A 15,108-nucleotide genomic window follows, 5' to 3' on the forward strand; every position below is an offset into this window, starting at 1 on the left:
ATAATTCATGATATCGTATAGAACTGCAGTATGTAAGAAAAACATTAAAACTGTTTTATTCATATTAAAATTAAGTAATAATAATAAACTTGGCAGAGTGATTAAATTTTGCAATGATTTTACCAATAAGTGGATAACTCAGTTTGGTGTGATTGATTAAATACAGAAGTGTTAACTAAAATAATAATTTAAATCGCATAAATTATAAAACTTTTAATAATCGATTTGTATGGTAATTGTTTATATATTATTTTCCTAGTCTATCGTGTGAAATAAGCTTTATCCATATGTTATTTATTTTCTCCAACTCGTTCTTTAGCTTGCAATGTGAACAATGAGTGCTTTTACGCGTTGTGGCTGCTATTTTCGTATCACGTTACGGAAATTTCAATAAGCGATTACGAGCTGAACCTCGGTCTAAACTAATGGAAAATGTGATAAATTGCAATTCCACATCGTAATTTATCGATCACAAATATAGATTTTATTTAAAAAATGATGAAGGAATCATAAATCAATGGAGGAGGAATGATTAGGTATAGGAAAATGCAAGACTAAAAATTTTAATGCCATTTTACACTCTGACTTCTCTGTTCGAGAAAACAGAAATTACTTTCGAATGACCTACTGTATACCTTTATTACACTTTTTTCAATTTCATTACACATCTCAGGTGTGTAATTCTAAAATAATTTGGCAAAACCAGGTTCGACGTTCGTTCTATGGCACCAGGTTCTAACTGTAAAACAATTACGAAAAACCATTTTCTCCTCATACAATGAATTATTCCGTTCTCTCGTCTTACGGGATTTCTTATAAGTTATTTATGAATGTACAGAAGTTGAGTTTTCGTTAATAAAACCGTTAATAATAGATTAACAGAAAACATTTTCTAAGTAATAGCCTTTTGAATTGGCTATTCAGACTAATACGAAATACTGTGCTATATATGAAGTAAGATTGCCAATTTAGAAATGCACTTTTGTTTTCGTAATTTTTATCATAATATTTTTGCAGCAGCTTTCTAACATCATAGGGAACATTTTCAGCAAATCGAATTTCAATAATAATCGATAAAACATAACATGACCCTCAGAGGGTTATGCTGTATTTTCGGTTTTATATTATTCCTATCATATTTGGCGAGACAAAAAGCACAAGTCTTAGACTTGCAAATGATAATAAAAAGCAAAGAAAAAAATGTGTCATGTGAAATGAGATGTAAACACGTGAAAATACAAAACGGCCCCCGTCGAAGCATTTTTCAAGTTAATGAAGCTTGTTTAATGCCTTTAGGGCTTCGCTTGATAAATAAGGGCGCTTTGTAGTAAAAATCGGTTTATGTGCTACATAATAATAAACACACCAGTAATACGACAATATTTAAAAAAAGAGTATTGAAGAGGTGTATTATATTTTATATATCATGCAACATCCAAAATCCATGAGGAAATGTAATGGGTCGACCCTCATTAGCAATTATTTGGTGGCGATCGTCAATATTTATTTCTCGAAATTTTATCAACTTACGTTGATTAATCTTTATTTTTGTCCTAAAATTCTATGAATTTATACGCTCGTTAAAATAATATATTTATCCATGGCATGTTCAAGAAACATTTACATCGGTTAACAGGTCAACACAACTTTTGAACCTTGGTGAAAATTCTTGATCAAGGCCATTAGGCTTTCCCGACAGAGTCATAAAAAGGCTATAAAACAAAATATAGGCAGATGAAATAGTCCCATGAAATTTTCCACGTCATTTCTACGTTTTGGGATAAAAGTTTCACGATAAATAATCATATTTGGTAGATACCTGGATGAAATAATATACTCGTATATTTAGTTTCATAAAATGATATATATTTCGAGAAGTATCTGCATATAATTTTCCTGGTGGTAATAAAATTATGCGATTTTTTTTCTTTGTTTTATATAATATCATTAAAATATATTATGCAAACAGTCTCTACCATAAAATCGCTTTGTTCAAATATTTTTCTTTGCTCTTTGAATTTACCAACTGTGTCTTACTTAATCTTGGAGGCTTAAAATTTAACTGAGAGGAATTAAAGTATGTAAAGAGTGTTTAAAATGTTTCTTTTAGTTGTGTTTTCTATAAGATCAAAAAGCTATGTCATTGTTCGGGCTATGTGCACCGTCTGGTCTGAATAAAATTCTCGTTGGAAATGTAAGTACAGAAATATATTATGGTCTTTCTAGCACGACATTCTACATCTACATTCTATTTTTGCCCTGGGATTCACCCTGTTGTGTACAGATGGGTTTTATTTGTCATTTTCTTTTGCATATGCGTACTCTTCTGTAAGCCGTGATCGTTGTCGAGTTGTGTATAGTATGTTTTTTGCGGTTTTGTGGAACGTTATAGATGATTCAAAAAAAAAAAAAACTGGGAAATATAATAGTGAAACTCTGTTGTTGATTATATACTAAAAAACTGTAAATATAGCTATATTTATCGTTGAAGCTCTATATTTTAGCAAGAAAATTCATGATCCACATCAACTACAAAATACAGTCGAATATTTTTATTTTTTATGCATGTGTTCTGCGGTGTTGTGGTTATAGATAATTCTAAAAAAATATAATAGCGAAACGCTGTTGTTGATTCTGTACAGAAACTGTAACGAGTGTGCCAAAAGTTGATTTTAAGCCTAAATTTAAGAAGACACAATGAGCGATCTCAAACCATGAAGAAGAATGTTTGTACACAGAGGAAAATTTCATGACAAAGTTAATGATTTATAAAGATTATTTATTAATAAATGGTTTATAAAGATTATTCATTTTTCAAAAATAAGTTATAAATTTATTTATATAGCAATGACAATATTAGCACGGAAAATCAAAGTTTTTTCTCTCAATACAAAAACAAAAATCAAAATACCTCACGTTGGGCTCAATCTCCTTTCATCAAAAAAATTTCAATAATTTAATAAAAATTTAATTTCAATGTTTCGAAGTGCTTTGATCTTTACATTAGGTTCAGTTCAGTTTTAAAAAATTAATTTTAATGCTTGATCTGCTAAAAATTGTTTTTTTATCTATGGAATATAAACATTACTTCAAGGATACCAAATAATGTAATAAAAATATTAGCAGACAATCAATTTTTTCCTTCCAATTTTTATTTAGTTTCAAAACAATTCAAAATAATTTACTTTAAGTTCGGTTCAGTTTTAAATTTTAATTTTAATGCTTGATCTGCTAAAAAAATTTTTTTTATTTACGGAATATAAACATTGCTCCAAGAATACCAAATGCAAAGAATGTTTCATTTAGGAAATTTACCATTCAAGACTAAAAAATTATAATCCAAGATTATTCATTTTCTAAATGCAAAATAATAAATTGATTTACATAGGAATATTGGATTCAATCTCGTTTGATCAAGAAAATTTACATAGGAATAACAATATCAGCACACAAAATCAAAGTATTTTCTCTTCTTTTCAAAAAAATTAAAATGCTTCATTTTGAGCTCAATCTCCTTTGATCAAGAAAACCGTAATTATTTGATAAAAATTTAATATTACTATTTTGAACTGCTCTCATCTTAAACTCAAATAACCTGGTTTAATTATTTGTAGCTATTAATTCACTGCAAATATGTAATTTTATGGTGCAAATGATTTCGAAATAGCAATTACTATAACTCAGTAAATTTATAATGTGCATTATATACATTTGAAATAGTTGATTGATATAATAATTACAGTTTGATGTTATTGCAGCAATTTAAATAATTATGAAACAGAATTAACGTACCGCTTGATTAATTAAATTGGTGCAGTAGTTGAAAAATTTATTTAGTAAACTATGTACATTTTATGAAACTGTGTACTTTTAGTGTTTTCGGAATTAAATTGCATCTCTGCCCGCAATTACAGTAACATTATCATATTCTAATTACATCTGCGTTAAATTCATAGCGTTTTCATTGGAGAACATGGAGATAATTTCTGCGCCGAGAGGGTTTTTCACCGTTCGGATTCTGACGTTACGCACTTAGACGGTGAAAAAATATACGTATACATATATACATACATACATACATATATATACACATTTATACATATATATGTGTATAATTGTATATATATATTTCTATTACCAATACAGTTGGCAAAGTACACAGACCCCTGCGCGTTGTGAGGTGCGCGCCGAGTACCGATCAATATGTAGTTGTCTGGCCGTTGAACGGAACGAAGCTTTCTAAAGTTTCACGAACCCCGGAGGCTGAAAAGATTATCTAATCGTTCTGAAGGATTTTCAAACTACGTCGGCAACAAAGTTTTAAATGCTTAAATCACGTCTTGTCTTTAAATTTGCATAGAAATGTTTTATTTCAAATACGTGGATTACCACAGGATGAGTGGTAAGAAGAACCATGTAGTTCATTGTTATATGGAAAAACCGTGCTAATTGAAAATCACTATAAAAAGCCCTTTTCGTCACTAATTGGAAACAAAATTTAAAAACAACGATGATCATTGTTTTGGTATTCCAAACAATCTAGCCTATACACACATAAAATTTAGTTTTGGTCATAAAACGGGGTTAGGGCGCCTCCATTAATCACGTGATCGTCTTTTAAGGGTTTTCGTCTCTTTCTTCCCTCTTGGTGATACGTGGTGATATTTAAAATTATCCCCCCCCCCCTCATAAAAAAACCGTGTAATTCAAAACATTCATTCTTATATGGGAAAAGCATAAACAAGAATCACTATAAAGAAGCCTTTTTGTCACTAATTAAAAACAATTTTAAAAATAATAATTTTAGAAATAATCTTTTTGTATTTCAAACAATCTAGCTTACCCACACATAAAATTTAGTTTTGGTCATAAAACGGGGTTAGGGGGCGTCCATTAATCACGTGATCGTTTTTATGGGTTTTTGGTCTCTTCCTTCTCCCTTAGTGATGCTTGTAGTACTTACATATATTTTTTTTTAAATAATTTTGGATTATTTTTGAAATTCAAGCTATAAATAAAGCCTCGCATGATTAATAGATGCCCCCTTAGTGGTTGTTTAAACATATTTCTGTTTTATTATATTGGCCATGAAGGTGACAACTTTCGGGGCATTAATCTTTAGACGGAATGGTTGCTACTCCTGGTAGAGGGGGTAACGAAGTGTTTTAATTGAACTAGTTGTTCACTTCTAAAAGTAAAGTCCGCAAAACAACATGTATAATAAATAACAAATAAATATATTTTCTTTCATTATAACTTAGTAACAAATCAGTGATGGTAATTATATTATATCAATCAATCAATCAATCAATCAATCAATCTGAGTAGCTCTGAATTTGCGAGTTGAGAGCTTTCGAATTTGTGCATATATAGATTTTATTTATCTCCTTAAATTCTTTGAGAATCCGCGGTTTTACGTTACAGTACATGCACCAACACCAACCCCCATTTCGTACTGAGTCGAACATCGCTCGCCCTAAACTCTGACGCCTACCCTTATATGGAAATTCATTCCACACTCCATTCAACTCGTGTACGTATTCAAACTTCTGCTGTATATAAATATATACACATATATATTTATATATATGTATATATGGATATGTATATGTATACATATAACTATGTCATGTATGTTTTCATAGTATGAAATTGTATGAAAACACACTTGTGAAAATAGAGAAATAACCAGAGCAAAATGTATGAGATAAAGCTGGCTCAAAGGAAGCTATAAAATAGTACTCTAGGAAAAAGTGGGTGTTAATTACAACATATATAAAGAAGAGGGTGAAATCAAAGCATCGGGATAAAATGAAGTCAGGTCACTTGAACCTGGCATCATAGATGGGTGGAAATTTGATATTTGATCTATATAAAACATTTTTTTTTTGAAAAAACAAATTATCAATTTTTTTTGGAAAAACAAATTATCAGAGTTTAAACAGACTATTTATTGAAACACCATCGAATTAAAAGCTTTAAGCATTTTTGTAGTTATATTTCAGCTCTAACTTATACTAAATGAGCCTGTGCTTTTTTTTATTATTTAAGAAAGAAGTTTTAGTTCAATTTAAAAGCTCCTTGAGTATGGCATCCTAAATGCTTTGTTAATAAATATTTGATTATTTTCTACTGAAGAAACAATCCATAAATATCATATAAGGATGTAGAAGCATCTCTTTGGAGTTCTTTTACCATGCCACTATTTGATCCTTGATAAATATTTGGGATCAAAATTATATCACAGTAGCTTATAAAATAACTTGTTCTAATCACCATTTAACTATTTATACTATAGTATTTATAAAAAATGTTAATATAATTTTTTTGAGAATATTAACCAGATTCCAATTTTAAAGCTCATCGATATCACCCAAAGATTTTTATTTCCTTTCTCCGTATCCAATAAATATTATTGCACTGTCTGACCGTCAATTTGTCAATTTAATCGAATGAATTGTCAGGACAGTTTCTCATTCAGCGGAGAAAATGGCTTTTCGAGCTTTCCCAGCATCTCGTTGCTATGGCAACGGCCACCGCCGAGAGCTTTATTTGCGAGAATACAAAAATTCCGAGGACCACATTAATTATGATTTGCACGCAGACGAACTTGGAAAATCGATCGAGATAATGGATTTATATATTATGTAGTTTGTGATAATAATAAAATATTATGGAGAAAAACATAATCGATAATAATAGATACTATAAAAATTACAGGAGCCAAATGTGTGGTTGCATTTGCTAATTTATACGTCTCAAATATTCTTGTGGAAATTTATTTTATTTGAAAGCATTCAAAATGAAAATTTGATATGCTACTTGCTTTTTATTTTATAAGAATCTGTTTATTTATTTATTCTTTTATTTTATACATTCATTTATTGATAATATTTTAACCAAATTTTTTGTTTATTTTCAGGTAAGACATGATGAATGAACTACTTGAATTTTCACATGAATTTCCGTTGCAGTATTCGTAAGTTAACTATCTTTAGACTTTATATTATTCTGGTTTCTATATTTTGTTAGATAAGTAATAATTTATCTTATTGCTTTTTTGTGAGGTAATATTTTTTGATGGATTAGTATTTCTGCAAATTATAGTAAATATTATTTTTTAGTATAGGGAAAGCTCACTTATTTATATTGATATTCAAGGAATTTTTCACTACTCCTAATACACATATTTTCATTATAAACTTATAAATACTAAATTGTAGACAAATTGGAAAAGTTTTTGCAAAAAGTGTATATTTAAAACAATGCAAAAAATTTTTTTCTGTTATTTCATTTACTACCATTTGTCTCCTGGTATTCCGTAAAAGCTCAAATGCTAAATATAACGTGATAGGATATTCAATAAATCCTTTTCCACCGTATTATATCTTCACTGAATCCTCCTTAATACAATCATCCATTTGTTTTCGTGCAATGACTTCGCAAATTCCCTTTCTATATGACAAAGGCTGATTCTGTGATCAGTATGCAACAGGGAAACACATTCACTGAGCTTAGCATTGTTTTCATGTTAAACATTCACGCATATTTGCTCGAGCATACTGGTTTTCTAACTTGAAATGCGAATATCATATCTAGCAGAAGGTAATAAATGATTTTGAATAATAATAAAGGACAAGTAATAATTTTTAAAAGCGATCAGGAGTACGTGACCTGTGGGGTGTGGTTGCTATCGTACATACTAGCCTAGTATTTTTTCTGAGAGGGCTAGCACTCTTTTTTTCTATGTATAGGCTAAATATGAATATCTAATAGGGGAGGCATATATATGTTGCAGCAATGCCCACGTGATGTGAAATGGACCATAACATATTGTTGCTATGGCAACGCTATGTTGTGCTTCTTCCTGGTACTAACAACTGTGAAAATGCTGTGTGGTTGCTGTGCAGACCATGACACCAAGTTAAAATTTGACACTATACTGCTTGATATCTGATCTGACCGAGATTGGCAATCAAGAATTCCAAATATTTTATTAATACCATGACATGTCTTTACAAATCTTACGAAAACTATATCCATTTTTCTTATTGTTAGTTCGATTATCCTCGGTAGCTCACTATTTTACCCCAGGGCGCTTTTCTTGCTTTTTATGAATGCGAAGATAAATTCAAAATTGACACCTACCGAAGCGATTCGTAGCAAAAAAACAGTACATTACTTCGGATTTATGCGAAATAAGCGTCTTAGGCGGCACTTAAAAATATTTATTCCTTTCGTTCGACGTATTGACAAGCTGAGTCAATGCCCTTTTGGGCGCCATTGACCAAAAAGATGTTATGAAAATTAATGTAAAAACAAGGCAAAAAATGTAATGAGGTCTAGAATAGGTTTAAGAATATTAATAGTTTCCTAGTGTTGCATTTTATTTACATGTCGTGGGCGATCGACAAGTCGCCTTGCCTTGCTCCGTAGGATGAAATGGCGAATTCTACTTCATAATCCCTCGTCGTCCAACTTGATAGACATGCCTGATAGACGCGTTCATTTTATGCATAATGACCAGATCGATATCTTCTGATGCTTGCAAATTGCTAGGAAATGCTTTTGTTTATTTTATTGGTTCTAATTTACATGATGCAGACGGGAGATAAAGTAACTCGTGGTTAATTATACGGAGCTGCGGTATTTGCTGATACTTGCAGAGGTTCCGATAATCGTTGAGGGATATTTTTTACAAATTAATATCAGGTTTGATCCCAACTTCGGCCAGCTCGACATTGGGCAGTATGTCATCAAATTTCCATTTGAGGTTATAGATCTCTAATATAATCTCAAGTGAAAATCGCCTTTGGTGGGCATTGCTGCAACGTACATGTTGCCAACGCCAACACTATTAGATATACATATCTATATTTATAGTCCCAGGCTGGCCACTGGGTAGCCCTCTCTAGAGAAATACTAGTATAGGATGTACGATAAGAAACACAGCTCTTAGAACACATGGTTATGATCAATCTTTTCTGATACCTCGTTACATCCCACTTAACTTTTAAATATCCCTCTAAATCTTCTATGAAAAGGCAGTTGCTTGTCTTACATGGGCGTTAATTTGCCATTGTTCCTGCTAATCTAGATACTACAAGTTTACAATGTGACAAACAAATAATACATAAACACCAAAGAACAATAGGAACTATGACCTTTACCATTTACTCTAAAACTTCTGATAAGGGTTATTACAACTTTGTATCTTACCAGGACTTTGACATATCACCTAAATTTCTGGGCAATGAAATATACATCATTTGTACCTTTGAGGGAATTTCTATCTTTCATCAAAACCCTTGTCAGAGACGACCTCAAAGGGTTAAGGGTTATCACCTTAAACGTTCGACAAGAATTTTAATATATTGAGGAGCTATTATATTTGGATAATAGATAGATGATGATTTATTTGGAAAATAGATTGAAGATAATTTATTACTTTTAACGCTTCGTAAGTAAATGTTTGGCCAATGTATATATTGACTTTGATTTTGGTGTTTGGAGTCTTTTGTGTACTATACAAATATTCATCGGATCTTTTGTGTTGAGTGAACTGTTTGGATTGTGGATTATTAACTCGTTTATATTTATTTTAGAAGTTAAATTATCATAGTTTAAATATGGATTTTTGATAATTATATTGATTTTCATTAAATAATAGTTGTTTAGTTGAATTTGGAAAAAAAATCTTCTTTTTTACGTGGTGCTAGAGGTTCTCCAAGATTTAATTGATCTATATTTCTAAATTTATAGAACATTTTTATGTTATTGACCATCAAGTAAAAAACATGATTTTTATATTATCTTTTACATTAATTGCCAACTTATCTGAGTGTACTGAACTCTCTCAGTCCACCAGATTTATATAGTTTTGGTACACTATTTTGTCTTTAATTACTTCATTAAAAGTGGAACGTCTTCGTACGTTTTCTCGCAATTTATATTCTACAGAGTGATAATTCACTTAAAGTTCTGAGCAGGCACTTTATTTGATGCAGTTCAGCAGATCTTACTTGATGAATTTACATACAGATCCATTTGGTTACAAGGTCTTAGGTTGAATTAAATTTAATTACAGAATTACTTATCTCTTATCCTTGTGATCAGATACACTGTATCCGTTATTAGGGCTTGCAACACGCCAACTTGATGATGGGAAATTATATTTACATATACACACACACACATACACACACACACACACATATATATATATATATATATATATATATATTTGTATTTCAATGCCGGCGTTAACTTTGCCAAAAATCATGAAAGATTTGTCCAAATGTTTTTTTATATTTTATTTCTTATATTAATAACAATCAAAACATTAGTACATTCTATGAGTTATTTTGATATGAATTACTCAAATACAATTATAGATAGTAGTTTTTCCCAGTAATTGATACAATTTATTGGATCAAGTTAATTGGCTATAAATTTTTAAGTCTTCTGAATTCTGGTGTAAGGAGCAGCGGAGCAACGAGTAAATTGGAGTGATTTTTTAATTTGTTATGATGATTAGTGCATCTTGTTTTCAAAAAGCTTTTAATATATATCACCTTCATGTTTAATATATATTCACCTATATTCATCATCATGCAGAGATTTGCTCACGATCCAGGGTACACCTGGCATCATTCTAAGTAGATTGATTAGGTCCTCAGTACTAATGCCACATTGGATTTGTTAGAGCAGCCCCAAAGCTCTATTCTGTATGTCCAGATAGGATTTTTTATAGTTTTATAAATCAACACTTTGTTTGCGAGTGCTTATTTTAAATTGTGTCCGATAATGCTTATATCCCACGGAAGTTTATATAAAAACCGTATCCAAAGGAGCATTTAAGAAAGATACACGATTGATATCGATTTCGCACCATCCAACTGTTCCTCTGGGTTTGCGCAAAGTCGTTTGGTGTTAATCAAGATTTTATTATGTGGCAAACACTATGTTATCTCCATAATGTTCTTCTGTTCCTAGTTCGTCAATCCGTTTTATTGCTAGTAGTAATTTAACTATTATTCAAGCTGTGAATCTATAAAAGCCATTCGTGCGCGGAAGAATGTTGCGCTTATTGTGCTTCCGTTTGCTCGTAAAGTTATTATTACATTAGAGCCTAATTTTGTTACTGTTCGATGCAATAGTCGCTTTCGACCATTATACGCTTTCTATATATGTTTTATATAGAGATTCAGTCGGAATAGACATGTGTGTAAGAAACATACATATTTTTTGGCGCAAAAACCTACCTTATTTTTTTATGTAGGGTCAGGAACTTGGGCAAGCAATTCTAAGTCCGGGGTACGATCTCAACCTTGGTCATCTCGGTATCAAACTTATGATACCAGATTTTCACTTCGGGGGCATTGCTGCAACATATACATCACTATTCGTCTCTAAGTTACATAACTGTCTTATCTCCTAATTCATATTTACAGAGTTATATATATTCTTTAATAAGTTGGGATTGTATTCCGAATCTTCCTATTTGGAATACTTGTTTCGCTTCTCATCGATACTTGAAATATCAACAAGGCCTTCTTGATTTCATACCGTGATAAACATGAATTGATCTCTGATGAAAATTTCATGAGATCTTTGAAAGTGCTTCATTATGCTTTAGGCAGTAATTAATATTTAGGCAGTGTGTGTGTGTGTGTGTATTTGTCTTCTTTAGGACGTCAATATTTCATTCCCGAGCTTATTTATTGCCCGTTAATTAATAATTAGAAAAGTCTCAATAATTGATTAATCAGAATGATTTCATATATAAGGAGCTGTGACAAATTAAAGTTGAAGCTTTGGGATCATTTGTAGAGCTGTAAAAATTTTAATTGTAGTGATTAAGACGATAATTATATTTTATTCACTGTTAAAAAGTGGGTGTTTGAGTTTTACTCTACAATCACATACAAATATATTTATATATTAAAAAATCCAAAATAGTAAAGAAATTATGAACAAGGAATACCAGTATGAATTTTTTTTTTTTTAATGTCATTTATTTTCGACATTTTGGGCATCTTCAATACAACTGCATGACTAATGTGGATGACACTTCATATTTGACTAAAATATTTATTTATTTTATTTTATAATTTTTTGATTTTTAAGATCTAATTTTATTAACTTTTTAAAAAAAATAGTGACTGGTAATTACTAGATATTTATGAGTTAGTATTATAAACAAAAGATTTTTATACTCTATGTTATAAAAATAACATTTCTAGTAAGACTGTATTTGAAATTCTGAATATATGTATATATATATATATATATATATATATATATATAATCAACTTAGGCGTTTCCCTGAGGCCTAAGGGGAGGGTTTTATTCAAGGTGTGAGGTGACAAATTAAGCTTGTTAGGTGGAAACGCAACTCATTCTTGTTCCATTTCGACAATTCGTGAAAGCTTCCTCCTCTTTTAGATAAATTGAGACATTTGACTTCAGGCTGATTATGTGAATAGATTTTTTAGATACATCATAAAAGAGGGATGTTTGAAAGGAGGAAATTTGGGAGGGAATAGTTTTTTATTTATTTATTGATTTAATGCTCAGGGTAATAATATAATTGCAATACGCCTTGTAGTGTGCAAAATAAAACACTGGTAAATGATGACAATAATCAACACTCGAAACTACCATGTATAAGATCACAATTCATAACAGAATCATTTAAGGACAATTTCCTTGGCTTTACTTTTAATCATGTTTACTGACAGTCTGGACATATCTAGCCTTTTAAAATATAAAAATTTCAACTTACTTTTATTTGGAACATGTTATGTTACCACGAGAGACTGATAACATACCATACATATATTATCCTCGAATTGGCTCAATAATTAATTATGTAAATTTTATTTGATAAAGGTTACGCTACAAGATCTTAGCCAATTTTCTTACACGAAAGACCTTTTTTCTTAACTCGTCTTCAACTTAACTACTACCCTATTTCCAAGGTGTCACGTACACATAAATTATCTATCCTATTACACCCCTGTCCACCGACGTGCGTGACATTCGGTAAAAAAAATTCAAAGGAAGGGTGAAATTTGACACCCTCTGAATTTCGGCATTCACATATATATTGCGGTATCTCGTAACTTTTTTCGGTCACAAAAGCTTCGAGTTCACCAACACAAAGCTGAATTTATTTTACAGTGCGTTTTAAAAAGAAAAAATATCACATAAAAGGGATAAGTCGGCGTTTTCGGATTTTTTTTCGAGAATTTATCAAAGGAATTTCAACCCGACCCCGTGAACTGGTGGAGAAAATCGGCTGGTGGAAACAAACGATTTTATTATATAGGATTTACATAGGAGCAAAAAATGTTTACTTTGGTTTTTGCTTAGGATAGGATAGATATGAGAATCGATATTTTGAATTTGTTGTAGGTACAAGATTTTTGTAATACATAAGGTATTTATAATTATGCGAAATATTTACTGAATACTGATTATTATATACTGTACATAAATTTTTATTCTGTATAATTTGGAATTTGATTTTTACATCTGTTTGATAGATCAAAAAATTGGAAATAATATCAAGAAACTTTTTTTTAAAAAAAAAAATATAAAATCCATACGTTTCCACTTCATTCAGTGTAAAATTAGCTTATCCTTATAATAAAAATAAAAAAACAAGATATTTAAATTTACTGATATTATGTCATTTTGTAACAAGAGAACGCAGGGTTGACAATTGCTATAATTTTTATTGAATAAAATTGTTTATTTATATTAGTTTCAACTGAATTCAAATTTATAAACTAGTTTTTTTCTTGTTAAAAATGGCATTTTCATTTGCTTAAATATTTGTTTGGGTGACCTGGTAATTTTTACTTCTTACTTTCATCACTTTATAATAGTTCTTATTTTCAAGTCTTTATGTAGAACTAAAAAAAAATAGACACGATTTCAAAAGGTTAAAAAGAGTCTATTTCTTGTTGATCGACCAGATTCAGGTATAAACTGCAACTTATTACAAAACGTACCTATATCTAGATGTTAAAAATGACGTTTTATCATTTTGTTTGTATAAATGTTATTTAAAAGCTCACTTTATTTTTTTTAATATTTTCTGTTTTTTAAGTAATACTACCCAGTAATAGAACCCAGTTAGGACATGGTGCCTATTATAACCTTCCGCTACTTTATGCTGGTCCCTGTACTTCCAAAAAAGTTGTTCCTATCTCGCATGACACGTTTTCTCGCTTAAGACGAATTTTCGGGCCGGTATCATCAATACGACCTTTCATGATTATACTTGTACCTTGCGGGTTCATCCCGGTGGAATAGTGAATAGATTTCAATCAGAAATTTCAGGTACTACACCCACCACAGACAACCTGATGTTGAGCAGTATTGACATCTGTTTGACTGAAAAATATAGATAACGACAAAGCCTTTGTTGATCAATAAACATTTCATCAATATTGCCGAGATAGGACGTCTTTGGGGGTTTCCATCACAATGTCTTAAGTGAAAAAAACTTGTTCTTTGCGTTAATTAACTTGAATCAAATACATGAAGGTATTAAATGCAGGATAGGGTTGGGTGTCGATTAATATCGAATCCTTCTATATGTGGCCCTCTATCCTGTTACTTTGGCAATGCCTGCTCGAATTCTGGTGTGTGCAGTTCTCGTCGAATGCGTTTCGGTCACTTATTCGCGAGGCGTCGTTAAAATAATTTTGTAATAAGAAGAAAAAGCGTAATGAGTGAATTTTACTGCGTTGGGAAACGAAATACTGACACGACCATCTGTTCGCCGAAGCTTCCAGATGTGTACCGCGTGCAAATGTCAACCAGCATTTAGCTAAAATTAAATTAATTTCTGGAACAAGGCTATTTTTATGTTTTATGCTTTATATTGCCACAATTTTGCATTTTTTTCTTCTCACCCTTCACTTGTTTATACTGTAATATAATCTCCTCATAGTTGTGCATCAATGGTAATGTATCCTGTATTTCAGTACTTCTCAAAAAAGTTAAATAAACTTGGTGCAAGTGCTCTTAAAATTTGTCTTGCCATTTTTGTACTTGGCAGTAACTCCAAACCTCCGAAACGGTTGGACCTGC

The sequence above is a fragment of the Ctenocephalides felis genome, unplaced genomic scaffold, assembly GCF_003426905.1.
Source record: "Ctenocephalides felis isolate EL2017-DRISC unplaced genomic scaffold, ASM342690v1 CF-g0.4_SCAFFOLD_03570, whole genome shotgun sequence".
In the NCBI taxonomy this organism is placed as follows: Eukaryota; Metazoa; Arthropoda; class Insecta; order Siphonaptera; family Pulicidae; genus Ctenocephalides; species Ctenocephalides felis.